We start from the raw sequence: 27,980 nt of genomic DNA, 5'->3' as shown, positions 1-27,980 counted from the left end.
ATTCACAGTACAGACGACCTATCTTCTATGTAATCTGATGGTCACATATTATTAGCATTTCTACATTCAACAGATCTTTCATAAATAATTTTCAATAATTTATGATTAAATTAAATTCCCTAAATCACTTGACAATTCAGTGGTAACAATATTCAAGCATTTTGTGAAGAGATTTGACTTCTCATTTCCAAAGCAGACGTAAGACAGCATGAGGCCAGCTGCCTCTACGCTTCTTTGCTAGGTGTGGTATGAATCTCAGTGAAAAGATTGAAGATAACACAGAATTATCTCTCCTGTTACAATGGAAATACGATAGCCTTTTCACTGGCCAATAGTAAAAGCACTGATCTACAGAGGAATTATATTATGTGGATGAAATTCTCATCACCAACTCTTCTGGATGACTACAATCTTGCCTTTTAGTAGAGAGTTTCATCCTAGCCCAGGATCCTTAAAAAGCAGAGCCCTAGGCAAATATTATGTAACAACACTAAGTGGGGGAAAGGGGTGAAATCCAAAGAACCAAAAATACCAGGCAAATGAAAAGGGAAATGAGTCAGGGAAGAAATAACAGAAAGTAAAAAACTTTCACAAGAAAACAGTTTTTTACACATTCACATGAGCGAGCATCTCTGAGGAGCCGTTATACAAACACTGCATCTCTAACAGTCCATCAGCTTAGAGGAGGAAACTAGCAATTCATTGGCAACATCATTCCTTGTCCCTTGTCTTTTGCTGGTGCAATTTTTCTACACAGGACCTTTACATCCTTGCATTTCAAAAGTGTTACTTGAACTGTTAGGTAACCTCAGGAAAGCCACGGCTTCTGAGGGATCTGGACAACCTGGGCCAGGGATCTGCTGTGCCTCCTCCGAGGTGGACATGATAGAGGCCATTCCAAAGTCTGGGGGTTGTACAGATTTCAATAACCCAGTTTTATAACTGTGGGTACAGAATAAGCATTGTGGGGGCTGCTTTGGTTAGAAAGCGGAGCAAGATCCAGGTAAGACAGATCGGGCTCACAGATCAGGGAGAGCATATAATCTAGGGCCAGTATGCAGCTCAGACATTAAAGATGCTTAAACTTTTATGTAAAAAGTTCCCCTTGGCCCTGGCCAGTTGGCTCAGTGGTAGAGCATCGGCCTGGCATGCAGGAGTGTCCTGGGTTTGATTCCTGTCCAGGGCACACAGAAGAAGCGCCCATCTGCTTCTCCACCCTTCCCCTCTCCTTCCTCTTTGTCTCTTTCTTCCCCTCCCGCAGCCAAGGCTCCATTGGAGCAAAGTTGGCCCGGGTGCTGGGTATGGCTCTGTGGCCTCTGCCTCAGGCACTAGAATGGCTCTGGTTACAACAGAGTGACGCCCCAGATGAGCAAAGCATCGCCTCCTGGAGGGTATGCCAGGTGGATCCCGGTCGGGCACATGCAGGAGTCTGTCTGGCTCCCAGTTTCCAACTTCAGAAAAATACAAAAAAAAAAAAAATTTCCCCAAATTTTCTGAGTTTAACTTCAATCTCCCATAAACAAAGATCTAAGTTTGATAAGAGGATATATAAGCTTTAACTGAAAAAGTCAGAAAATAAAAGCAGTTAGTTTCAAAATAAGCAGAAGAGAGAAAACAATAAAGACAAAAGGTGAGAAAATACTATAAAAAAGGACAAATAAGAAAATTAATGAATCAAAAAGCTGATTCATCATTTAAGAGCTGATTCTACCTCAAAAAAGTTCAGGCCCAGATTATTTCTCTGGTAAATCTGATCAAACCTTTAAGGAATAGAAATACAAATTCTACCAATAAATAAATAAATAAACTTCAAAAAAACAGATATTCAAAAATATCTTAAATGAGTATATAGACCAGTATTTCCCCAACACCTTAAATAGAAATAAGCCCTAAAAAAATAAAAAGAATAACAAACCAATACCCCTCAAAAATATAAACACAAAAATTCTCAAGAAAACATTATCCAGACAAATCTGGCAATAGATTTTTTTAATGACAATATATATTGACCAAGAGTGATTTATAAAAAAGTTTGTTTTGTTTAATACTAAAAAACCCAGTTGATGCAATTACCATATTAAGTGACTAAAAAACTACAGCATCATCTCAATAGATGCAGAACAACTGTATAACTTCCACTACCACTTGTAATAAAATTAAATAATCTAAAATAAAAGGTAACTTTCTCAACATGATAAAAAAATACCTTAAAAAAAAGAAAACCTGATAGAAGACATCACGAATAATAATAGAAAACTAAATAGTTTTCTTTCTAAGATTGAGAACAAGGCAAGGATGCCTACTATCCTGATGGGTCTTCAACAACACTGGCCAGAGGTTCTAGCCAGTGCAAGAAAGCAAGATAAAAACTGATGAAATGAAATAGTACAACTTTCTTTCTTCTCATAAGACAGAATTGTTTATGTAGAAAAGAAAAATCCTAAGGAATCTATAGTATTATTAACTATTGGAAATAAGTAAGTTAACAAAATAACATTGATTTACAAAAAAAAACAAATTTATTTCAATAAATTAACAAATATTTTGAAAAATGTTAAATGCTATTTATAATAGCTTCAAGAATAATAAATTTAACAAAAATTTTTTAACAGAGACAGAGAGTCAGAGAGAGGGACAGATAGGAACAGACAGACAGGAGGGAAAGAGATGAGAAATATCAATTCTTCATTGCGGCATCTTAGTTGTTCATTGATTGCTTTCTGATATGTGAGGGGATGGGGAGGCTATAGCAGAGCAAGTGACCCCTTGCTCAAGCCAGCAACCTTGGGCTTCATGCCAGCAACCTTTGTGCTCAAGCCAGCAACAGTGGGGTCATGTCTATGATCCCACACTCAAGACAACAACCCCGTGCTCAAGATGGATTAGCCCATGCTCAAGCTGTTGACCTCGGGGTTTGGAACTTGGGTCCTCCGCATCCCAGTCTGACACTCTATCCACTGCACCACTGCCTGGTCAGATCAAAATTTTTCTAAGATCAATATACTGAAGTGCACCACATTGCTGACAAAAATTAAACACCTAACTAAATTGAACGATAAACCATGTTCATGAATTCTAACACTCATTATTATTCTCCCAAAGATGTCAATTCTCCCAAATTAATCTACATATTTAATGAAATTCCAATCAGGCATTTTGAAGAAATTTTGAGAAAACAAAAGAATCCAGAATAGTCAATATATTTTTTTCTTTTTTACAAATCATCACATTTTATTATTTTAAATCACTGTTAACTGACTGAATGTCATAGGTATTATTTCTTTTAAGTACCAAAAGGAAGCTTCACCACTTTCTTCTTTTTTTTAATTAAATTTATTAGAATGACAGTAAATAAAATTATATAGGTTTCAGGTAAACAATTCCATAATACATCATCTGTATTTTGCATTGTGTACCCACCACCCAAAGTCAAATATCCATTCATCATCACACCCTCCACTGGATATCTATATGGAATAACAGTGAACCCCCACCCTTTTCTCACTCACACAAAAATTAAGTTTAAACATGCATCATCTAAGCATATAAGTTAAAACTATAAAACTTCTAGAGGCAAACACACACAGAAATTACTGTGATTTTGATATAGGCAAAGATTTCTTAGATAGGACAATAAAAGAAAAAACTGATACATTAAGTTTCATCAAAGAATTAAAAATTCTTCTTGAAAGACACCATCCTAAGTAGAAGAAAATCTACAGAGCCCTGGGATACCAAAGGGATATGTCTTCAGTATAAACACCCTACAACTGTCTGGAACCCTAGATTTAAGCAGAAAAGCAAAAGAATAATTCTAAGAATCCAAAATCATAAATCATCTCTCATATAATTTGCATTTGCTGTATTATTGAAAAATATTCAAATCCGCTAAAGGAAAAAAAGGGAAACAAATAAGGTAAATGAAACTGAACCACTTGTGAGGCATAGGCAGAGCACAGAAGATATGCTAGATTGGATAAGTAACCAGGAGACATGTTAAGGCAGAGATTCCGTAAGTAGAGCTCGTGTGTGCTGAACATAGAAAAGAAAGACAGAACTAAGTAAACATTAAATTTCATACTCAAAATATACATGATGCACATAGACACTCAACACTCATGAGGTTGTAAATTCGCCAACTACTGGTGACACTTATTCAAGCCCTTTGCCCAAGAAACACAGATAAAATCCGGAGGTGCTATCGAGGTTAACGGGAAACCTGCAGCTGTGGCCGGCTACCAGGCTCCTGCGTCTCCCCTGTACAGAAGAGGTGAGTGCTGGCCACAAGAGCCTTCTTCACGTTCCTCAAACCTCAAGCCTGGGTCTAGAAACCACATCATCATTGCAAAGGGTAGTACAGCAGGAAGTCAGGCCATGTGAAGATTCAACCTAGAATTCAGATGATCCTTTCAAATACTTGCAGCTTATCTTTAGTGTGAGAACCTATCCCAACCCACCCATGTGTGATAAGCTATCCCATTTCTTTCCCTTTGCAGAGTGTGATGTGTTTTAAACTGAGTTAGTAACCATGCAATTTGCTCACCTTATCATGACCCATGATCCTTGCTGCTCTGTGACCTCTGAGCATTTGCCTGGTATGTATTCGCAGGCTATGATTATGACAAGGTAATTTTCTGTATGACATCTTGTGTAGGTTTGCAGCCCAGAAGTACATGATTTGCAGGGCCCAAATTTAGAATTAAAAGTTGCCCATAGCTCTCCAAGACATCCAACAAAAGAAAATATTTTCTTGAAAAAGTCACCTTCTTCTCAGTTCTCAAATAATTTCCACAGCAGCTCAGAAAGAAAAAAGAAATCACTAAACACTATGAAGAAAATGACATCATGAACAAAAACCAGCAGAAACAATAGATTAGACCCACAAAATTTCAAATAATAGCACTATCATATTCCAAGTACAAAATAAGGATGTTTATTAAGAAAAGAAAATAATAAAAGATAGCTTGAAAAAATGAGTAACTAGCAAGATTTGAAAACGTAAAACAAAATTCCTACAAATAAATATATAACAGTTAAGATTTCTAAAAAATTATTGAATAGTTTACTTGCAGATTATATCAATGTAAATCCAAGAGTTTACAAAATGCTACACTTCTAAATAGAACTTTAGTGAAAGTGTATGTGTGTGTGTGTGTACTCACATATATTTATATTTATAAATAATATATAGACATATATATGTAAACTAATAAAATAAAAAAGGAGTTTCAAATAAATTTTTGGGATACTCAAAATACTCATTTGTGCTTATGGAAGGGATCACTGTGGCTAAATCAAGTGATTCAATCATTTCATATTACCTTATGATTTTGTTTAATTTTGTGTGCTCCATAACACACATTCTCCTGAGCTGTGTTTAGCATCATAATTTTATTATTATTATTATTATTTTTTAGAAAGGGGGGTGGAGAGAGGTAGAGGAGAGAGAGAAGGGGGGGAGGAGCAGGAAGTATCAACTCCCATATATGCCTTGACCAGGCAAGCCCAGGGTTTTGAACCGGCGACCTCAGCATTTCCAGGTTGACGCTTTATCCACTGCGCCACCACAGGTCAGACCCATAATTTTATTATTAATAAATGTATGATACTTCTCTTCCTTTTGAACTAAGTTCCTGAAACACTTTCTTTCTAATCCTTCTACTTATTCTTACCAATAGCCTATAATACTTGAAAATGAGTTAAACTTGTTTGAAATGACAGAAAATACTTTTTAGATACAGGACATCCAACTCCACCCCAATGCTTAGAATGTAAATGCATCCCAGAGACTTACATTCCAAATGTACCACTGTCAGTCCATTCCCACTTACTTTCCCCTTCATTAGATGATGATCCAATCCAGTAGTTATTTTGACAAGTCTGGGATTGAAGGAAGGCCTATAAAGGAATCAAAACATATCACGTGACTAAATTTCTGTCTGTTAGCTGTGTAAAGAGGACAGGAAAAGCGGCCAGCTGATTCGGTGGCCAGTCCTCTGCTGACCTCCATGTCATCCTGCACACCTCCCTCCCACAGAGCCCTTCTACTCTCAGTCCCTGTATTTTTTCCAACAGTATTTTCTGTTAATAGGTTACTTATGTAAAAAATGGCTTCCAATGTCATAAATTATTTAAAACATGGTAAAATCTAAATATCTAACAGCGGAAGAGTTGTTAACTAATTTATGATACTTCTCAAACTTAGTCAAAAGCATGCTCTGCAAAAGAATGTAAGAATAGAGAAAAATAACTATTATATATTTTAAAGTGAAAGAAAGAATCTTAAAAACAAATTATTAAATTAATGAGCCTACGTGAGAAGGTGTGCTTTAGAGCCTTCAGCATCATAAGAGAAAGCCTTGCTACAGTTCAGTAGATGGAAGGGAAAAGGGAAAAGGGGCAGAATTCAGGAATATTTACTAGTCCAAAAATGTAATATATCAATATGACATATTACATAATGTATGATTAAATGACTGAATATGTTTTAAAATATAGATTTAAATTTAACTCTATTTTACTGCATCAAACATAGAAAATATTTTATGATAATAACAAATTCTTCTGTATTATGATCTACAACATCTATTACATTTGTATATAAAGTTTGTGTTGATTTACCTTTTTCTTTTTTATTTATTTTTTGTGAGAGAGACAGAGACAGAGAGAGAGATGGGAAAGGAGAAAGATGAGAAGGATCAACTCATAATTGCGGCACTTTAGTTGTTCATTGCTTCTTATATGTGCCTTGACGGCTGGGGTGAGGGTGCTCCAGCAGAGTCAGTGGCCTTGGGTTCAAGCCAGCAACCTTGGGCTCAAGCCAATGCTTATGATCCTATGCTCAAGCTGATGAGCGTGTGCTCAAGCCGGCAACTTTGGGGTTTTGAACCTGAGTCCTCAGCATCTCATGTCAATGTTCTATCCACTGCACCACCACCTGGTCAGGAATTTTTGTGTTGTTTTTCTAAATGACAAATAAATATTTCAAGGCCGTCCTTTGCAAACTTTTCTCCATGAAAGTACATCGTGAGTATATGGATCCTTTTTATTAGTAATAAATTTAAAAGATAATTATGATATTATGTCATTATAGTTTATTATTTTACAATTCTGTTTTGAAAGATATACATCTTGATATAATATTAGAATATTGATCAAGTAAATGTTACTTGCAGATGCAATGAAAATCACCAAGAGGCTAATTTGTAAGAGTGGTTACAGTTTTTTTTTTTAATTTATTTATTAAATTTAATGCAGTGACATTGATAAATCAGGGTACATATGTTGAGAGAAAACATCTCTAGATTATTTTGACATTTGATTGTGCTGTATACCCCTCCCCCAAAGTTAAATTGTCTTCTGTCACCTTCTATTTGGTTTTCTTTGTGCCCCTCCCCTCCCCCAACCCCTCTCTCCTTCTTCACCCCATTCCCCCTCCCCCCACCCCCCACCCCTGTTGCCATCACATTCTTGTTCATGTCTCTGAGTCTCATTTTTATGTCCCTTCTATGTATGGATTCATATAATTCTTAGTTTTTTTTTTCTGATTTACTTATTTCACTCCGTATAATGTTATCAAGGTCCATCCATGTTATTGTAAATGATCCGATGTCATCATTTCTTATGGCTGAGTAGTATTCCATAGTATGTATGTACCAAAGCTTTTTAATCCACTCTTCCTCTGACGTACACTTGGGCTGTTTCCAGATCTTCGCTATTGTGAACAATGCTGCCACAAACATGGGGGTGCGTTTCTCCTTTTGGAGCCGTTCTATGGTGTCCTTGGGGTATATTCCTAAAAGTGGGATAGCTGGGTCAAAAGGCAGTTCCATTTTCAGTTTTTTGAGGAATCTCCATACTGTTTTCCACAGTGGCTGCACCAGTCTGCATTCCCACCAGCAGTGCAGGAGGGTTCCCTTTTCTCCACATCCTCGCCAGCACTTATTCTGTGTTGTTTTGTTGATGAGGGCCATTCTGACTGGTGTAAGGTGATATCTCATTGTGGTTTTAATTTGCATTTCTCTAATGATTAGTGATGTTGAGCATTTTTTAATATTCCTATTGGCCATCTGTATGTCCTCCTTGGAGAAGTGTCTATTCATCTCTTTTGCCCATTTTTGGATTGGATTGTTGGTCTTCCTGGTGTTGAGATTTACAAGTTCTTTATAAATTTTGGTTATTAACCACTTATCAGACGTATTGTCAAATATGTTCTCCCATTGTGTAGTTTGTCTTTTTATTCTGTTCTTGTTGTCTTTAGCTGTGCAAAAGCTTTTTAGTTTGATATAGTCCCATTTGTTTATCCTGTCTTTTATTTCACTTCCCCGTGGAGATAAATCAGCAAATATATTGCTCCGAGAGATGTCCGAGACCTTACTGCCTATGTTTTCTTCTAAGATGCTTATGGTTTCATGGCCTACATTTAAGTCTTTTATCCATTTTGAGTTTATTTTTGTGAGTGGTGTAAGCTGGTGATCTAGTTTCATTTTTTTGCAGGTAGCTGTCCAATTTTCCCAACATCATTTGTTAAAGAGGCTGTCTTTACTCCATTGTATTTCCTTACCTCCTTTGTCAAATATCAGTTGTCCATAGAACTGTGGGTTTATTTCTGGGTTCTCTGTTCTGTTCCATTGATCTATATGCCTGTTCTTATGCCAGTACCAGGCTGTTTTGAGTACAATGGCCTTGTAGTATAACTTGATATCAGGAAGTGTGATACTTCCCACTTTATTCTTCTTTTTCTAAGATTGCTGAGGCTATTCGTGTTCTCTTTTGGTTCCATATAAATTTTTGGAATATGTGGTCTATATCTTTGAAGCATGTCATTGGTATTTTAATTGGTATTGCATTGAATTTATAGATTGCTTTGGGTAATATAGACATTTTAATGATGTTTATTCTTCCTAACCATGAGCATGGTATATGCTTCCACTTGTTTGTATCTTCCTTGATTTCTTTTATCAATGCTTTGTAATTTTCCGAGTACAAGTCTTTAGTCTCCTTGGTTACGTTTACTCCTAGGTACTTTATTTTTTTGGTTATAATTGTGTAGGGGATTATTTCCTTAATTTCTCTTTCTGACTGTTCATTGTTGGTGTATAAAAATGCCTCTGATTTCTGAGTCTTGATTTTATATCCTGCCACTTTGCTGAATTTATTTATCAGGTCCAGTAGTTTTTTGACTGAGACTTTAGGTTTTTCTATATACAATATCATATCATCTGCAAATAATGATAGTTTTACTTCTTCTTTTCCAACTTGAATGCCTTTTATTTCTTCTTCTTGTCTGATTGCTGTGGCTAGGACTTCCAGGACCATGTTAAATAAGAGAGGTGAAAGGGGGCACCCCTGCCTTGTTCCTGATCTTAAGGGTATTGCTTTTAATTTTTTCCCATTGAGTATGATGTTGGCTGTGGGTTTCTCATAGATGGCTTTTATCATGTTGAGGTATGTTCCCTGTATTCCCACTTTGCTGAGAGTTTTGATCATGAATGGGTGCTGGATTTTATCAAATGCTTTTTCTGCATCTATTGAAATTATCATATGGTTTTTCTCCTTCTTTTTGTTTATGTGATGAATCACATTGATTGATTTACGAATATTGTACCAGCCTTGCCTCCCCAGAATAAATCCCACTTGATCATGGTGTATGATTTTTTCCATATATTGTTGGATCCGGTTTGCTAATATTTTGTTGAGGATTTTAGCATCTATATTCATCAGAGATATTGGCCTATAATTTTCTTTCTTTGTGTTGTCTTTGCCTGGTTTTGGAATCAGAATTATGCTAGCCTCATAAAAGGAGCTTGGAAGTCTTCCTTCCTCTTGAATTTTTTGAAATAGTTTGAGAAGGATAGGAGTTAGTTCTTCTTTGAATATTTGGTAGAATTTCGTTGTGAAGCCATCGGGCCCCGGACTTTTATTTGTTGGGAGTTTTTTGATAACTGTTTCAATCTCATTTGTTGTAATTGGTCTGTTTAGGATTTCTGATTCTTACAGATTGACTTCTGGAAGATTGTATGTTTCAAGGAATTTGTCCATTTCATCTAGGTTGTCTAGTTTTTTGGCATACAGTTCTTCATAGTATTTTCTTACAATATTTTGTATTTCTGTTGTGTCAGTTGTTATTTCTCCTCTCTCGTTTCTTATTTTATATATTTGAGTCCTCTCTCTCTTTTTCTTGGTGAGTCCAGTTAAAGGTTCATCAATCTTGTTTACCTTTTCAAAGAAACAGCTCCTAGTTTCATTGATCCTCTGTATTGTTTCTTTAGCCTCTATGTCATTTATTTCTGCTCTGACCTTTATTATTTCCTTCCTTCTACTACATTTGGGCTTTACTTGCTGTTCTTTTTCTAATTCTTTTAGATGCAGGGTTAAGTTGTTTATTTGAGCTTTTTCTAGCTTCTTAACGTGTGCCTGTAGTGATGTGAACTTCCCTCTCAGCACTGCTTTCGCTGTGTCTCATAAATTTTGAGTTGTTGTATGCTCATTGTCATTCGTTTCTAGGAATTTTTTTATTTCTTCTTTGATCTCATTCTTAATCCATTCATTATTTAACACCCTGCTATTTAGTTTCCATGTGTTTGAGAATTTTTGAGCTTTTCCGTTGTGGTTCATTTCTAGTTTCATGCCGTTGTGATCGGAGAAAGTGCTTGATATGATTTCAGTCTTCTTAAATTTGTTGAGATCACTTTTGTGCCCTAACATGTGGTCTATCCTAGAGAATGTACCATGAGCACTTGAAAAGAATGTATATTCTGCTGCTTTAGGATGAAAGGTTCTGAAGATATCTATTAAATCGAGTTGATCTAGTGTTTCCAATAAGTCTACTGTTTCTTTGTTAATTTTCTTTCTTGAGGATCTATCTAGTGATGTTAGTGGGGTATTGAAATCCCCTACTATTATAGTATTGCTGTTGATCTCGCTCTTTAAATCCATCAAAGTCTGCTTTATATATTTGGGTGCTCCTATATTAGATGCATAGATATTTATAATAGTTATATCTTCCTGTTGGATTACTTCCTTTATCATTATGTAGTGGCCTTCTTTATCTCTTACTATATCCTTTGTTTTAAAGTCCAATTTGTCTGATATAAGTATTGCTACCCCAGCTTTTTTTTTATTTCCGTTTGCATGAAATGTTTTTTTCTATCCTTTTACCTTCAATCTATGTGTGTCTTTTGTTCTAAGGTGTGTCTCTTGTAGACAGCATATGTATGGGTGTTGTTTCCTTTTTTTTTTTTTTTCTTTCATTTTTCTGAAGCTGGAAACAGGGAGAGACAGTCAGACAGACTCCCGCATGCGCCCGACCGGGACCCACCTGGCACGCCCACCAGGGGCGAAGCTTTGCCCACCAGGGGGCGATGCTCTGCCCATCCTGGGCGTCGCCATGTTGCGACCAGAGCCACTCTAGCGCCTAGGGCAGAGGCCACAGAGCCATCCCCAGTGCCCGGGCCATCTTTGCTCCAATGGAGCCTTGGCTGCGGGAGGGGAAGAGAGAGACAGAGAGGAAAGCGCGGCGGAGGGTTGGAGAATCAAATGGGCGCTTCTCCTGTGTGCCCTGGCCGGGAATCGAACCCGGGTCCTCCGCAAGCTAGGCCGACGCTCTACCGCTGAGCCAACCGGCCAGTGCTACCCTATGTCTTTTGATTGGATCATTTAATCCATTTACATTTAAGGTTATTATTGATATGTAGTTGTTTATTGCCAGTTTGTTCTTTAAAACTGTATTCCTCTTTTGCTATATTCTTTTTCTCCTTTGATATGTTTACAACAGGCCCCTTAACATTTCCTGCAGCATTGGTTTGGTTGTAATGAATTCCTTGAGTTGTTTTTTGTCTGGGAAGCTTTTTATTTCTCCTTCAATTTTAAACGATAGCCTTGCTGGGTAAAGTAGTCTTGGTTATAGGTTCCTGTTCTGCATTACTTTGAATATTTCTTTGTTACATCCCAGGAGACAGTCCACAGCAGACACAAAGTAAATTTTATAATTTTATTGCAAACCTGCACAGGGACTGCAGGCAACCCACACAAGGGAACACTGCAGCCCCCCAAACCTGCATAGGGACTGCAGGCAACCCACGCCTCTGAAGAGACTAGAGCACTGCAGCCACGAGCTTCTAAAACGGCTCCTTTTTATAGGGTGGCTATCTAGGATGAGCAAGCAAGCAACATTTACAAGGTCAGGAGAGGTCACACGCAGCATAGCAACGGGGGGGGGGGGTATAGTTTAGTGGAGAATTTCAAACATAAATTTCTGATAAGGGTCTCTGACTCATAGCCTGTTTTTCTAAGAGTTGGACAGCACACTTCTTTGAACCTAACATTTGCCATTCCCTTCTTGCCTCAAGTGTTTCTGTTGAGAAGTCGGATGTCATCCTTATGGGGGCTCCTTTGTAGGTGATAACTTTTTTCCTCTTGCAGCTTTTGATAATTTATCTTTATCACTTAGCTTTGGTATTTTAATTATGATGTGTCTTTGTGTAGGTTTCTTTGGGTTTCTCTTTAATGGAGTTCTCTGTGCTTCTTGGACTTATGAGAGTTTCTCTTGCATTAATTTAGGGAAGTTTTCAGCTATGATATGATTGAACAAAGTCTCTATCCCTTGTTCTTTTTCTTCTTCTTCAGGAACCTCTATGATGTGGATGTTATTTCTCTTCATGTTGTCACAGAGCTCTTTAAGAGTTTCCTCTGACTTTTTGAGTCTCTTTTCTCTTTTCTTCTCTTGCTTTCATGCCTTCATTCCAGTTGTCCTCTAACTCGCTGATTCGATCCTCAGCTCTATCTATCCTGTTTTTAATTCCTTCCATTGTGGTCTTTATTTCTGATATTGTATTTGTCATTTCTGACTGATTCTTTTTTATACTTGCTATTTCTTTATTTAGGTGTTCATAATGACCATCCATTGTTGTTCTAAGATCCCTAAGCATCCTTACAATCATTATTTTGAACTCCGCATCGGGAAGTTTGATCATTTCCATATCACTCAGTTCATCTCCTGAAAGTGTCTCTTGTGGTTTCATTTGGATTGCACTTCTTTGTCTTCTCATTATGTTTTTGGGTGTTTTATTTGTAGAGTTGGTTGAGTCTAGGCTTGGTGTTGTCTGCCTAGAGTTTTCAGTTGTGTTATTACTAGGTCTTCTTGGGTTGGTATCAGCTGTTATCTGTAATCCACTTTCGAATTTGGGCAGCTTTGAAGTCTTGATTTGTTTGTTTTCTTAACAGGTGATAGTCTTGTTTACTGATCTCAGCAGGGGGCTCCCTTGAAACTCTATCCAGGAATGGGATGGGTGTAACCTGAGACTCTGAAGGCTTCTTTAGCCAGCTAATCTCACTGGGGGCAGGGTGTTTTCTCAGCTTCAGTAGGGGGAGGTGTATCTCAGATCTCCATGGAGACCTGAGTTACTGCCCCTCCTCCCCACTTCTTGTTTTCAGCTGTGTCTTGTTGCACTGATTGGAGCTGGAGAGATGTCCGGAGATCTCTGATCCGGAAGCAATTCAGCTCTGTTTTGTGAAAGGTTCAGTCCCTCCCCCAGCTATGGCTGCCTCTGGCATGGATGAGTCAGCTTTTTTAGTTCGTTTCCTGCATTCCTTAGCCCCTCACAGTCTGTCCCTCTCCCTGTCCTTTCCACTTGGAAGATAAGCTGGTCTTTTCAACACACCTCGCTCCCTGGTTGCCAGGCAAGTGGCTGTGAGCAGTAGTTTCTGCTCTTTTCCCTGTGTGAGATCCCCTCTGGGCTCTCAGCCTCACCCCCCCCCCTCCGTTCCTATAAGCAGGGGAGATTCAGGTGCTCTTTACCAGGCTTTTTGTGGCTTCTTCTTTGCTCCTTAGTTTTTGAGAGCTGTTCTTGCAGTTCAGAGTTGGTTTTTCATGCTGATTTTTCCTAAATTGATTTGTATTCCAGTTTGGTGGTGAGAGCCCGGCGTCTGTGCATCCACCTACTCCACTGCCATCTTTTTCTCTCCAAGAGTGGTTACAGTTTTATGTTTGTCATTATTATCTCCATTTTGCAGATGGGAAAACTGAGGCCACGAGAGGTTAAGTAATTTACCAAAGGTCACCCAACTAGAAAGTGTCAGAGCTGGAATAGACTGCCAGCAGACTGGCCCCTGGATTCCTTTAGTAACTACTAAGCCATGTTATTCCAGGATTTCAGTTACCACCTTACTGGGAAAAATAACTGCTGGCTCCATCCTGTATTTACCAAAGATTTAGTACTTCATCGAAGGAAAGGTATATTTCTCTGAGTGGTTTTCTTGCAAACTCTGTAGTAAGAAAGATGATTGTAAAGACCTAAACTATATCCTCAAAGAGATTTCCGTTTTGCACATAATAATAATAATAGAAAATATGTATTGAATGCTTATTAAATAACAAGATCATGTTGCTATTAGCAGGCAGAGTCTTCTGGGAGACTCTTAATTATATGATTTTTGCTCATTCAACAGACACAAAATAAAGAATAGCTGAAACTCCTTTTTCTGGACCCCTCACACAATCCTCAATATCTTGGGTCTGAGGGTCTGAGACAGAATTCAAGAGAATAAAATTGAATATAATTGTCTAAGATACCAGTTCATCCTCTTCAAAAGAGATAATCCATAACTTTGGCAAGTCTGTTTACATCCCATCCAGTTTTAGTTTTCACTGGTAAAAAATAACACTTGACTCTACAACAGGACCAGTGTTCTTCATAGAGTTTGCCTATAAATTAAAATATTAAACTTCTTGTTATCTGGCATTCTGTTAAGTACACCAATATATTCATCAGCCTCCCATAACTAAATAAAATCTTAATAGCCATCAATGTTGATAGTATGAGGTTCTTCAAGATTCAGAATGCCAAGAGCTATCTGCACTCTCATGCTCAATGCAGCATTATTCACAATACCCAAGATATGGAAACAACCCAAATGTCCATCTACAGATGAATGGACTAAAAAATGTGGTCTATGCATACTTGAAGTATGATTCAGCCTTGAAAAGAAGGAAGTCTTGCCATATGCAACAACATGAATGTACCTTGAGGAAATTACACTGAGGTATTTAAAATAGTCATTACATGAGGTATTTAAAATAGTCAAACTCACCTGACCTGTGGTGGCGCAGTGGATAAAGCATCAACCTGGAAATGCTGAGGTTGCCTGTTTGAAACCCTGGGCTTGCCTGGTCAAGGCACATATGGGAGTTAATGCTTTCAGCTCCTCCCTCCCTTCTCTCTCTTTGTCTCTCCTCTCTGTCTCTCCCTCTCCTCTCTAAAATGAATAAATAAAAAATTTAAAATTTTTTTTAAATAAAATAGTCAAACTCAGAGAACCAGAAAGTAGTATAGTGCTTATCAGGGGCAAGTAGGAGGGAAAAATAGGTACTTACTCAATTGGTGTAAAGTTTCAGTTATGAAAGACGAGTCTCAGAGATCTGCTGAACAACATAGTGCCTATAGCTAACAATATTGCATTGTGTACTTAAAAGCTTTGTGAGAGGATAGATTGCCTATTAAGTGTTCTTACCACAAAAAGAAAAATGGGACATGAGGAAACTTTTGGAGGTATTATCCAATTGTGCATAGCTTTATGAGTGTATGTATATGTCAAACCTCATCTAATTGTATACAGTAAGTATGTACAGTTTTTTGTATATTATTGGTACCTCAATAAACTGTTTAAAGAATAATAAAATTCAAAAATTTTTTGAAATGCCTTCTAAATAAAAGAAACATTATTTGGATTTATTTTATTTTTTTCTCATATATTTTACAATATACCAAATCTTTAAAATATTATTGAAACTTTAATAATAGAGATGATAATTTCTCCTAATTACCATGACTAAATGAGATTAAATATGCAAAAGCTTTCTGTAAACCCTAAAGCTTAAATAAATATTTATTAATTGTTGATAACCAGATCAATTCACTCCATTGTTATGCATAATAACAGAATTTATTATATAAAATTTAATATTTTACCTCTTGCAATTTTTTACAGGCATCACAATACAGAGTTGCACAAACATCAGCATTATGACAAATCTTGCAGGTATATTGGAGGGAGTTCATATTGATCACAGATCAAATATCTGAACTCAAAACAGAATGCAAAGACACACACACACTCACACACTTAGTTATCTTTACAACAGCATCCAAATAAAAGGCCTCATGCCCATTCCAGCCTAAGTCTATTATTATTGATAGCATCCATATTTAAAGTCAGCAACAAAGTAGAAGTGACTACTTTGTCCACAGGTCCAAAATGACCTGAATTTTCAGGGAAGCTAACATACTATTTCACCGTTTGGACCATTGAATTTTGGGAAATGTAGGGGTCTATTAATCTAAATATGGTTCCTGGGGTCTCAGTCCCATATTCAAGATAATCCCAAATGCTTATATTATTTCTAAGAAGCATAAATTAAATTTTCCAGTAGATCTACATAACTAACATATCTCGGAGGGCTGCTATTGTCTTGGAAGCTTCTGTAGAAGAAGAAATAATGAAAAATCATGCCATCTCTCACTGAAGATTTCCTTCATATCTGAAGTTTGCAGACTTTAGAGATCTTTTTTCTGTGCCATTTGTTCTTGTCTATTAAGAATGAGACCAGTTTATTTTTCCATTGACAGGTTTTATTTTTGAGAATGTCAGATTTTAAAGTCTGATTTGTCAAAATGTATTGTTAAGTTGCCATTTTGCAAAATGTAGTACTTTCGTCTGAACTTTTGTAGGATTTCATCTTGTTGATGTTTTTCTTGAATATACTGAAAAACTGAAATGAATAGAATATATATACAAAACTGTACTCATAATGCTTAAAAGTTGAAATTAAAGAGAAAAAAATCTTACTTTGACAATCAACCCATTTCATTACTTTAATTAACAATTTGACATTTAGAAAGCTACACCTCAGTAAATTAACCACAGAAATGGAAACACCAATTTCTCACTGTTATCAACTTAACTGTAGAATAAATAAAATAAGAGACCTGAAAAAAATTATGATGGCAACACTTTACCATTCAGCCTACTTTCTTTTTAATAGTTAGAATATTATTTAAAAATAGGTAACAAAGAAAAAACCAGTCAGTCAACATTTAGCAACACATCTTCTGAGTGTGAAAATCTGCAGTAAGACACATGAAGAAATAGCACCATTATTTTTAGAGTAAATAGAATATCCACAGGAGAAAGGTGGAAGGTCCACATATGTCATTTTATCTGAGTGTAATATATTAGTGATTTTTTTCTAGAAATATCAAGGAATTCAAATAAAAGATAAAGTTGATGAATTCAAGATTCTAACATCCGTGCACTGATTGACTCTTATTACTAAATCATTTCTTCATTGTATTCTTAGAAAAATAAGAGAAAGCCAGAATTTCTGTGAAACATTTTTCTCAAAGAATGTTTGTCTAAGATTCACAATGATCTAAACTCAGAACACAGTTTAATGCTGCCATTTATTCCAAAAAATGAGACAGCTCATTACAGCTACAGAGTCATTAGAATAGGTAACTGAAATGAAAATAACACTGTGATATGTCTGGAGAAAAAAATCAACAAAAAGCCATCTGAAATATCACTTTATTATAGCCAGGGAAAAATTGATGGACCATTGTTGACACTTGCAAAATGAGTGATTAGAACTATTACGCAAACATGAAGGATATATTTCAATTGCTTACCCATTGTTCCCAACACTACGACTGTCATCAACAAAAGTGAAGAGAGGATCCCAAGAATCACTGCAATAAGATGTCAGGATACTGAAAACTCTTTAAACAAAGAAGAAAATGTAATCATCAGGCACTACTAACCTTCACTGAGTCATTATTTGAAACAAAGGCAGAAAGGTTCTCTAAATCTTTTACAAAATTATATTATACATATAGATTTAAATTTGTAATCTAGTACTTACTGTTTTAAAGTTTCAGATTTCTGACTGACAGAAACTCACTGTAGAAATCCTACGATAAGAACAGTCCTATAGGATTTCAAAACTACATGCTTTCTAAAGGCACAGATGACAATACACGCAACACACATTGTGAGAATCCACACCACCATGTGTACTCCTTGCTGTGATGGCAACAAATCATGAAGAGGAGAGAGAAATCAGTCCCCAGTCTTGGGAAGTTGGGAGGCAGTAGTGGACATTCTGAAGCTGCAAATGTGATTGGGGTCTGTCTATCTTTAAAGATATTTCTAGAAATCAACTTCCCTTTCTTTCTAATCCATTCTATTGTTCACTAAACAATGCTACACTTATCCTCCTACATTTGTGTCCTCAGTATCTGAAAACTGTATCTCTTCTCATCACTATATTAAAAAGGAGAAATCATTTTCAATTTAGAGTCTGTAACAGTATCTGAAAGGAGACAGAGAAGAGGAAAATTATGACTCCCCTTTAGATTTGGACATTTTTTGCAGCTTCATTGCCATTGTTGACTGAGGACGCACCAACAGAATTCTAGACTCAGAGTAAAACAAAGAAAAGTTTATTACACTCGCGAGCGGGCCCAAGGCAAGGAAATGGCCAAGAGCCCCGAGCCACTTCAGCAGGCAAGTTTTATACCTATTTTCAGGGAGAGGAGTTGTAACAGTTCTCAGGGTAATTGATGGGCAAACATCTGCTTAATTTCAAGGAGGAGAGTTGTAACAGTTCTCAGGGTGATTGATGTGACATAATCTATTCCCGGTCCTTGAGGTAAGGAAGGTGTTAGACTCCCAGGATGGCTAGGAATAGATGAGCCCTTGAGATAGGAAAGTCGTAAAACTCCCAGGATAATTAGTGCAACCCAATCCTGGAGGATAGATAGGGACTTTTCCAGCTGGGGGCTTTCAACTGTATGACTGGTTACTAAGGCACATCTGACTAAAATTTAATTTGGGGGAGCCAAGTACTAAACGCAAAATTCACTTCTGTATGAACCGCTTGCTTGCTACGCTATAAAAACCCCTAAATTGTAGGTGCTCGGTGTGACTGGTGACCGTCACCTGAGCTCACTTTTCTATAAAACTTTGTTTAAACTCTCTAAACGTCTCCAGTGTCTATTTTACCCGGCGAATGCAACAATTGATTGCCTCAGATGCTTGCGGCCTTGCCTTTCCGATAAGCCCCTAATCAAACACCGGATGCCTGCGGCTTCTTCAAGGAGCCTGGGCAAACATATAGGGGCCGGGTGGGCCAGTTATTGTTTTATAAGCCAAGATGAGTTAAGCAAAAATCAGACGAAAAAGATCAGACGGAATCCACTGTTACACCATCAAGGTTTGGTAAATCTAAGACACCTAAAATAAGCTTTATTTGAATAAAATCATATTTTTCATCTCTTAAATAGTTTCTAAGACATTTCTCTAGGAAATGCAATGTCTTTTTGAGACTCTAGTCTGTTCTTCACTTTTAAAGGCCTCAAAATTCCAACTAAATTTGAGTGGAAACATTCTATTAAGTTCTCAAATTTAAAGGATTCGTTAATTTTTCCATTCTCACAAATGTAAAAGTAAAAAATAAAAAAAGACTGTTCTACTACTACACCCCTTATCATTTTGCATTAGCATTCGAGAACCTGAAAATATTTTTTTTCAAATTTCGAGAGTTTGACAATTTGCGAGAGACAGATGAATCCAGATGCTTAGTGTATATACCTTTGTCATCACTTCTCCCAGGCCTCTGAGTGCCACCAGGCCTTAATCTATTTTGTGACTCTGAAGGAAATTGAGGAAATCTCAGGGTTGAATAAGTTACTTCCTGATCGCCCATCTCTAGAGAACAAAGAGAAAAATGTTTCGCATTGAAACCTTGCATCAAGATGATTTTTGTCTAAAGAAAATCTAAAATCTCAGTCTGTAGGAGCATCAGAAATGAGAGATAAGTGTGAATGTTTCTGCCTGTGATATGAATGTGTTCATTAATCACTTTGCATGCCTAAAGCACAGAGATTGAGACTGATTTACGTAAGAAATTAATATAAGATTACACCCATGATTATTAGAAAATAGGAAAGGAATTTTTAAAGTACTTATCAGTAGATTAAATAGGCTGGGGGTCCTATTCACATAGCCAATCTAGCTGAAAATGTTCAACATACACATACAAATATTAAGCAAAATTAGTACCAACCTAAATGACTAAAACACCTCTAAAACAATTGTTCAACAAACAAAAATTCTACATTTTTGAAATTCTGAAAAAATAGAAACATCTTGACTCATAAAAATAATACTCACAATTGACTCTACATATAAATATTAAAAAATTCATACATTCTTTTCAATTGTAACATGACTCAACCAATGAGTTTCCCAAGTGTGTCCCACACACCATCTGCAAAGAATTATCTCAGAGATAACACTGAAAATTGGGTAACATTCCAGATTCCAGTGCCCCCTGCGAGATGTACTGAATAAAAATCTCAGGTTGGAGCCCAAACACCTGCATCTTTAATTCCAAAAGACTGCATGCACATTAACATTTTAGAAATAATCTTCCTGTGTATGATGTTGCCAGAGAGGTCTCTGTTAAAATGAAATGTTAAAAATCAGTCACTAGGTAATATGCATAAAGAATTCAATTGAGTGCCTGGCCTGTGGTGGCACGGTGGATAAAGCGTCGATCTGGAATGCAAGGTCACCAGTTCGAAATCCTGGGCTTGCTGAGTCCAGGCACATAGGACTAGCCATCAGTGAACAACTGAAATGAAGCAACTATCAGCTGATGCTTCTCACTCCCCAACCCCACTTCTCTCTGTAAAATCAATAGATAAAATCTTTTAAATTTTTTCAATTCATTTATGGGTATCAATATGAAAAAGTATTAAAAAATAAGTATTTAAAATGTACCTTACTTCCTACATTAATGTGAAAGATGATATGCAAGTAACAGAAAATATGATAAACAAATTGCACATGCAACTTTCTTTTTGTTTAAAATTACACAATTTTCTAAACTTTACTATTCACATTTTCTCCCATTTCCTATGGAGAAAAGCAGTGTTTTTCATCACAGAATCCTTCAGGATGGATAAGATAACATGTAAATCATCAAGTCCAAATTAAAAGTAATTAACCCCCAAAATTTCTCTTCTTTATTTTGATAACAATAAGCACAGATTATAGCACACTGAAAAGAAAAAATAACTTTCCGTGATTGTTGAACTACAGTTTTACATTCCCTTCAAGATAATGTAGTTCTAATGCAATCAGTCATGAATGCTTTCATTTTATCTCATACTCATACCTAGTCATTTGTAATGAATAACATACCACATTCCTAAAATCTTTTTCCTAGATTCCTTTCTTTATAAGGAGGGCTAAAAGATACTCAGGTACAGACACCTGAGGGAATAACAACAGGTGTTACCTGTGTCTGTGCTGTGTGGTGATGCAGGTGGAGAAAATGCGTTGGGGGGTGTTGGTTTTCCAACCCTGGATCCTGGGGGTGCATGAGGGGCTATAAGACAAAAGGCAGAAATGATCTGTCTCTTAATAGCACTCCAACTCAGAATTTTCTGCCCCTGCTCTTGACCAAAGTGCTGAAAGGAAATTGTATGAGGATAGTTGATGTTGACAGGGAAGAAAAGGTGGTCATGAGCTATACATATGCTCCTTCATCTCAATTAAACAACTATTTGGAACTCTGCAAAATTGTGTTTAAAATCAACATTTGAGGACTCAAAAGTCAAAGAAACAAAGCTTTCAAAAAAAACCAAGAACTAATATCTTTAACAAAAGCTAGCATACTTAAAAGAAACTACTAGAAAAAACAAATGATAAAAATGTAAGTATATAAGTATGTATAGATATGTAAATGTAAGAAATATCATGACTGTTTTTTAACTTTTAACTAGCCTGTCAGAAATTTTTTTATATGTTACTATTAGAAACATAAAAGATTATTTTTTCCATTATGTTTATTGCAGATGAATGCATTTAGAAATTATTTAAGCCTGGCCTGTGGTGGCACAGTGGATGAAGCATAGACCTGGAACAGTTAGGTTGCCGGTTCGAAGCCCTGGCTTGCCTGGTCATGGTACCTATGGGAGTTGATGCTTCCTGCTCCTCCCTCCTTCTGTCTGTCTCTCTCTCTCTCTTTCTCTCTTTCTCTCTCTATTCTCTCTAAAATGAATAAATAAAATATTTTAAGGAAAAAAAAGAAATTATTTTAAAACATCCATAAGTCTACTATAAAATTTTTGGTGTATTTCTTCTATTTTTTATCCACGTTATCAAAATATATGTTTGATCTATTTATTATTAGTGTTGGTGACCCTGGCTGGTTGGCTCAGTGGTAGAGCTTTGGCCTGGCATGCAGACATCCTGGGTTTGAGTCCCAGTCAGGGCACACAGAAGAAGCAACCATCTGCTTCTCCACCCTTCCCCTGTCTCTTCTCTCTCTCTCTATGTCTCTCTTCTCCTCCTGCAGCCATGGCTCAGTTGGAGCAAGGTGGCTCCTGTCACTGAGGATGACTACATGGTCTCACCTTAGATGTTAAAATATTAATAGCTTGGTTGCTGAGCAATGGAGCAACAGCCTCAAATGGGCAGATCATTGCCCATAGGGGGCTTACCAGATGGATCCTGGTCAGGGGGCATTTAGGAATCTGTCTCTCTGCCTCCCCACTTCTCATTTAAGAAAAACAAACAAATAAATAAATGACAGAATAAATATTAGTGTCGGTGTCACTTCATACACAATGTTTTTTATCTCTTGTTTTCTAATAAATGTTTGCTCATTTAAAAAATATGCCTGAATATATATATCAATATATATGCCTAAAATATGATTTTAAAAATCATGTAATTATTACCCACATGGATTATATTGTAAGTTATTTTTTTTATTTTTTTTTTATTTATTCATTTTAGAGAGGAGAGGGAGAGAGAGGAGAGACAGAGAGAGAGAAGGGGGGGAGGAGCTGTAAGCATCAACTCCCATATGTGCCTTGACCAGGCAAGCCCAGGGTTTCGAACCGGCGACCTCAGCATTTCCAGGTCCATGCTTTATCCACTGTGCCACCACAGGTCAGGCCTATTGTAAGTTATTTAGGCAATCTTCTACTGTGGGGCATTTAGGTTGTTGCAATTTTGGCTAATATAAAAAAAAATTGGCCTGTATTTTTGAGTATTTTTTCTTTTTAGAAAAAATTTTAAACATTAAATTAGGAAGTCAAGGGCTATACACATTAAAGAACTTTGACATATATTACCAAATGCTCTCCAGAGTAGTTCCATTTACACACCACTAGTTCTGTGTGAACATGTTCACATTTGATTATTTAAGAAGAGAGACCAGTGAATTATTCCTATACTTGAGTTTTGTCCATGAATTTTACTTCATGAATATCTACAACCTACCAGCTAAAAGAAATACATTTCCATAACTGTTTCTGTGAGCCAGATATTCACTTTGATTTTATACAGGCCTTGTTAATCTTCTGACGTACAGTTCTATGAAACCAATTTAAGTTGCCTTTCAAATCAGGTAAGAGTGGTTAATAGGGAGTGTGGGGAAAGAGCAGTGAGGTGGGAAACAGAGGGGAAATTAATTATGCAGAAACAAACTCAGCCTTATTTTAACAGGTTGTGACCAAGTCCCTTGTTTGTTCTTTTCTTCCCTTCCCAGCCTCTAGCCACCACAGATATCATGCTTGAGACGGCCTCCGCGTGCTTCCGTTTGCTGCCTTTCACTCTGCTCCACACTCATTACAAATGCCGTCTACTCAATGCACCAACCCTGAGGACACAGTTTAGGTCATGCTGCCTGTTGTTGGCTCTCAACAGGCCTCCTTCTGTTCTCCAAAGCAACCTTTAATCTCTGAATCACTGAGGTCTGCCACTTGTCATCGCACGCAGAAGTCAGCTCAAAGACCTCCCAGAGACTAATTTCACACAGTAATGTAATCGAAGTTTCATGGATAGAACCTGGATATTCCAGAATACAAACTGCTGGGCATTTGCTTCTCTCTTTACCCTACCCCTAGAATGGCTTTGTCAATCTCAAAACAGAAAAAGATCCTTAGCCCTCTATCCCAATGTTGCAAATACATATAGTACATACATGCATATATACATACATACATACATACATAAACATACATACATAAAGTTTGGCCGAAGGGAGATAGAGAATTAGAAGGTGGGCTCTGGCCAGTTGGCTCAGTGATAGAGCATCAGCCTGGAGAGTGGATGTCTTGGGTTCGACTCCTGGTCAGGGCACACAGGAGAAGTGACCATCCACTTCTCCACCCTTCCCCCGCCTCTCTTTTCCCCTCCCATAGCCATGGCTCAATTGGTTTGAGCATATCGGCCCAAGGGGGCTGATGGCTCCATGGATCCTCTGCCTCAGGCACTAAAAATAGCTCCATTGAAAGCATGGCCCAGATGGGCAGAGCATTGGCCCCAGATAGGGGTTGCCAGGTGAATTTCAGTAGGGGCACATGCGGGAGTCTATCTATCTATCTCTCCTCCTCTCACTTAGAAAAGAAGGTGGAGAAGAGAGTTAGAATGGGAGAAGTAGTAATGGTTGTGGAAAGGTAGCAGGGAGAGACACTATTGTTTATTGTAGGACCTGCTGTGTATATAAGCATACTGAACTTATTGTGTGTAAAAGCATACTGAAGCCTCCCAATGCTGACAACTCCTTCTTATTAGGCCCATTTTACAAATAAAGATACTAACCATAAGAGGTTAACTGACTTGCCAAAGGACACATCATTGCGAGTTCTTGACCCATATTTAACATCAGGCCTTAAGGATTACACACAGCCCAGACTATGAATTTACAGGGGCCTGGATTTTCAACAAACCTTTTGCCACAAAGCATGAACTTTGGAATGAGAAAGATCTGGCTTAAATGGCAGCCTGAGCTTCCATGTGTGACTTGAGTTTAGTCACTCACTACCCTAAACCTTCATATTCACCACAGATCAGCCTTCTGAGGATTCTGTGAGGATTGAGATAGGTCCTATGAAGAGCCTAAGCAGACCTGTCCTTTCATTAACTGTGAGATATTTATTTGAAGTCCAGGATTCAAATCCTGCCTAGCTATAAAAATTTCACAAGTCTCTCCATATCTCCAAATCTCTGTTTTCTTATATGTTCAAGAAGAATAATGCTCACTTCACAGACTTGGAAAAATTCAATAAGATTAGCATTACAGATAGAATTTCTTAGACCTCAAAATAAATGCTTTTTTTCTCTCTCTCAAGCCAATCTACAAACCAGAAATTCTGATGCTGAGTTAGGGTTTCTATCCCAACATGTTAGGTTTGGAGAGCAGGTGCCTGAAAGAAAGCATATGTGTTGGGGGCTAGGGGAGTGCACATTAATACAATGTGGGAGCTGGGAAACATGCAGCAGCAGACTGCTTACCTTAAAACAACGTTCTGTGACCTCAGAACTGGTCATTCATATCTTACTGCACTTGGAGATTGGTGATGTTGAATCTTTTGTTTTAATTTACATCCTTATAGTGATGGGAGGGTGGGTAGGTCCCATGATGGAGGCCACACAGGTAAGGAACACTTTTCTACATGGACAAAGTTGTCTGTTTTTTTATCTAAACTCCTCAGGGTGAGTATATCTTCGTGGTCATTACTGCCCCTGCAGCACATAGAAGAGATTCAATGCTACATGTGCACTTGGTGAGCAAGGTGGTTAAACTGAAGAGGAATTGGCTACAAAATCTAGATTGTTCATAGTTTCAGAGTGAGGTAGAATGGGACTAATGATTAAAAATTGTGTAGATGTTCAAAGTTCTAAGTGTTTTGTGTTTGGTTTGTTTCCTTAAGCTCTCCTTTTTGGAAAAAGCAGATTGCTTCCTAAATGAGAAGACAGCCAGCATCAGAAGAGAACAGTAGTAACTTCAGATGAGACTGAAACTCCTTTGACCAAACACACAAAATTGGAAGCACCAAACTTCATAACCACTGTTAGCAAGACAGAAAGATGAGAAATTTGAAGAATATTTTGAATGTTCTTATACTTTGTCTTCCAAATTCACTATTGTGCAGAACACATTTATGAAAACATAATTGGGATATATAAAGGACTGCTTTATTTACTTAAGGGCTCTTTTGCTGCAAAGCTTTTTTACATTTGAGAAACCACACATTGTGCACATTCATTCCTGACAGTATTACCTTGGCCACCTAGAAGCTTATCAGGTAGCTCTGTCACACCATCTGGCTTTCTGGTCATACTTACAAACCTCAGTGGCTTCTCATTCCACAGAGGTCTGTTGTTTTTCCTGCCCCAGGCTGAGGAAAGGATGTCTGAAACAACCACCAGCTCCACCAGGTCTATCAACATCAACTATACTAGTTATTCTACCCTTACGTGAAAAATCAACAATAGGATATGACTTATTATAAGACTTATTACAGGTTTTAAAAAATTCAATTATAGAATCTAGATTGGCATATGTGTGTTAATTTTACAAATCTATATTTGAAGTTTTTTCTAATACAATGTTGGAGAAAAAATGTTTTAAATTAATTAAATAGTCCTAAATTAATTAAATAGGACTATAAACTCAGTTACACTAGAGAAATCTCAAATACTCACAGCCACATGGAGTAGCTAGTGGCTACCCTGTTGGACAGAACAGACACATAGGACATTTCTATGATCTCAAAGAACTTTACTGGACAGAGTTGCTCAAGTCTCTAGCTGCTGGAGTCCAGAACAGACTGCAGAGACTAATCATTTCAGCCTCAGGTCAGGCCTAACTTGTCCCTGGGGCAAATAGACTATCCTACCAGGATCACACATTTTTAAAGAGTGGAGGTTCAAATTGAAGAGTAACAGAATACTAGGGCACGTTGACAGGAGAAGTAATGAAAGGGCAAGTCTTTCAGACAGAGGTTGAAGATAGCTGGGAAATATGAGTGGGACCTGTGCTCATTAGAAGTTAAAATATAGATACACACACCTAAATCTAATTTTTAAATAATTTTTTTAAACTGAGAACTCCTTTAGTTCCAACAGATACACAAAATACATATTTATGAAATAAGGAATAAGGGCACAATAAACAACGTGCCTAAACTTCGGGTACTGATTTTACCTTTGTGATCCTTGAGGAAATCATAGCTTATACCAAAAACATTTAAATGTAAATAATCTCTGAGGATTTTGTGATGAATGTAAAAAGTCCAGAACCTTCTGTAACAACTTCTATAATTACCAAAAACTTAAATCCCATCAGGTATGGAAAAATTAAGAGATGATCTATAATTGCATTTATTCTGGCTACATGTTTCTATCTAAAATAATTTCTGCCATAGCTTGTACCTCCTACAACAACATTTTATTATCTTCAAAATTATAAGGGAGATCGCCTCCTGAAAAAAAGAAAAAAAAAAAAGCCCTCTCCATCCAGGCTTTAGTAAGTTTTACTGTAAATAAATTCAACAACATGTGGCTTTTATATACAGAATTTAGTGTGTATGGGACTTAGACACAAATGAAGAAAACCATTAAGACTATTCAGATATTTTCTTGTTTTTGATTTGTGTTAAGAGAGCAAAATTGGGAATATAATAACAGATTTTTGGTACAAAAAGGAAGTCTTTGTATTTGACAGATTATATAATTTTATTATGGCTAAAGCAGTGGGTTTAGAAGGGGCCGTATTTTCTAAATTTTCTCCTTGGGTCTGGCTCCAGATAGGAGGCGGGGATTTCCCGGAGCCAAAGCAGAGGAGGGCAGGGGCTGTAGCAAAGTGATGATAACCTTTAGCTTATTGTATTGTTATTTTTTGCCTGACCAAGCAGTGGTTTAGCCCTTGAGCTGGTGCCCAAGGGGGAGGGGCAAGTGCCTGAAACTGTGAGGGGAGCTTGCCGTTTTTCCTTTAGTTAGCTGCAGCCTGGCTGCCTTTTTTTTTAGTTTTTTCGAAATTTTATTTTTTTTATTTGTTTTTTATTTATATTTTTTTTGTAGGTTTATAAATTGTATTAATGATTTTGAATTGTTTATTA

This window comes from Saccopteryx leptura, chromosome 1 (assembly GCF_036850995.1).
Source record: "Saccopteryx leptura isolate mSacLep1 chromosome 1, mSacLep1_pri_phased_curated, whole genome shotgun sequence".
NCBI classification, from domain to species: Eukaryota; Metazoa; Chordata; class Mammalia; order Chiroptera; family Emballonuridae; genus Saccopteryx; species Saccopteryx leptura.
This window is presented reverse-complemented; position numbering follows the sequence as displayed.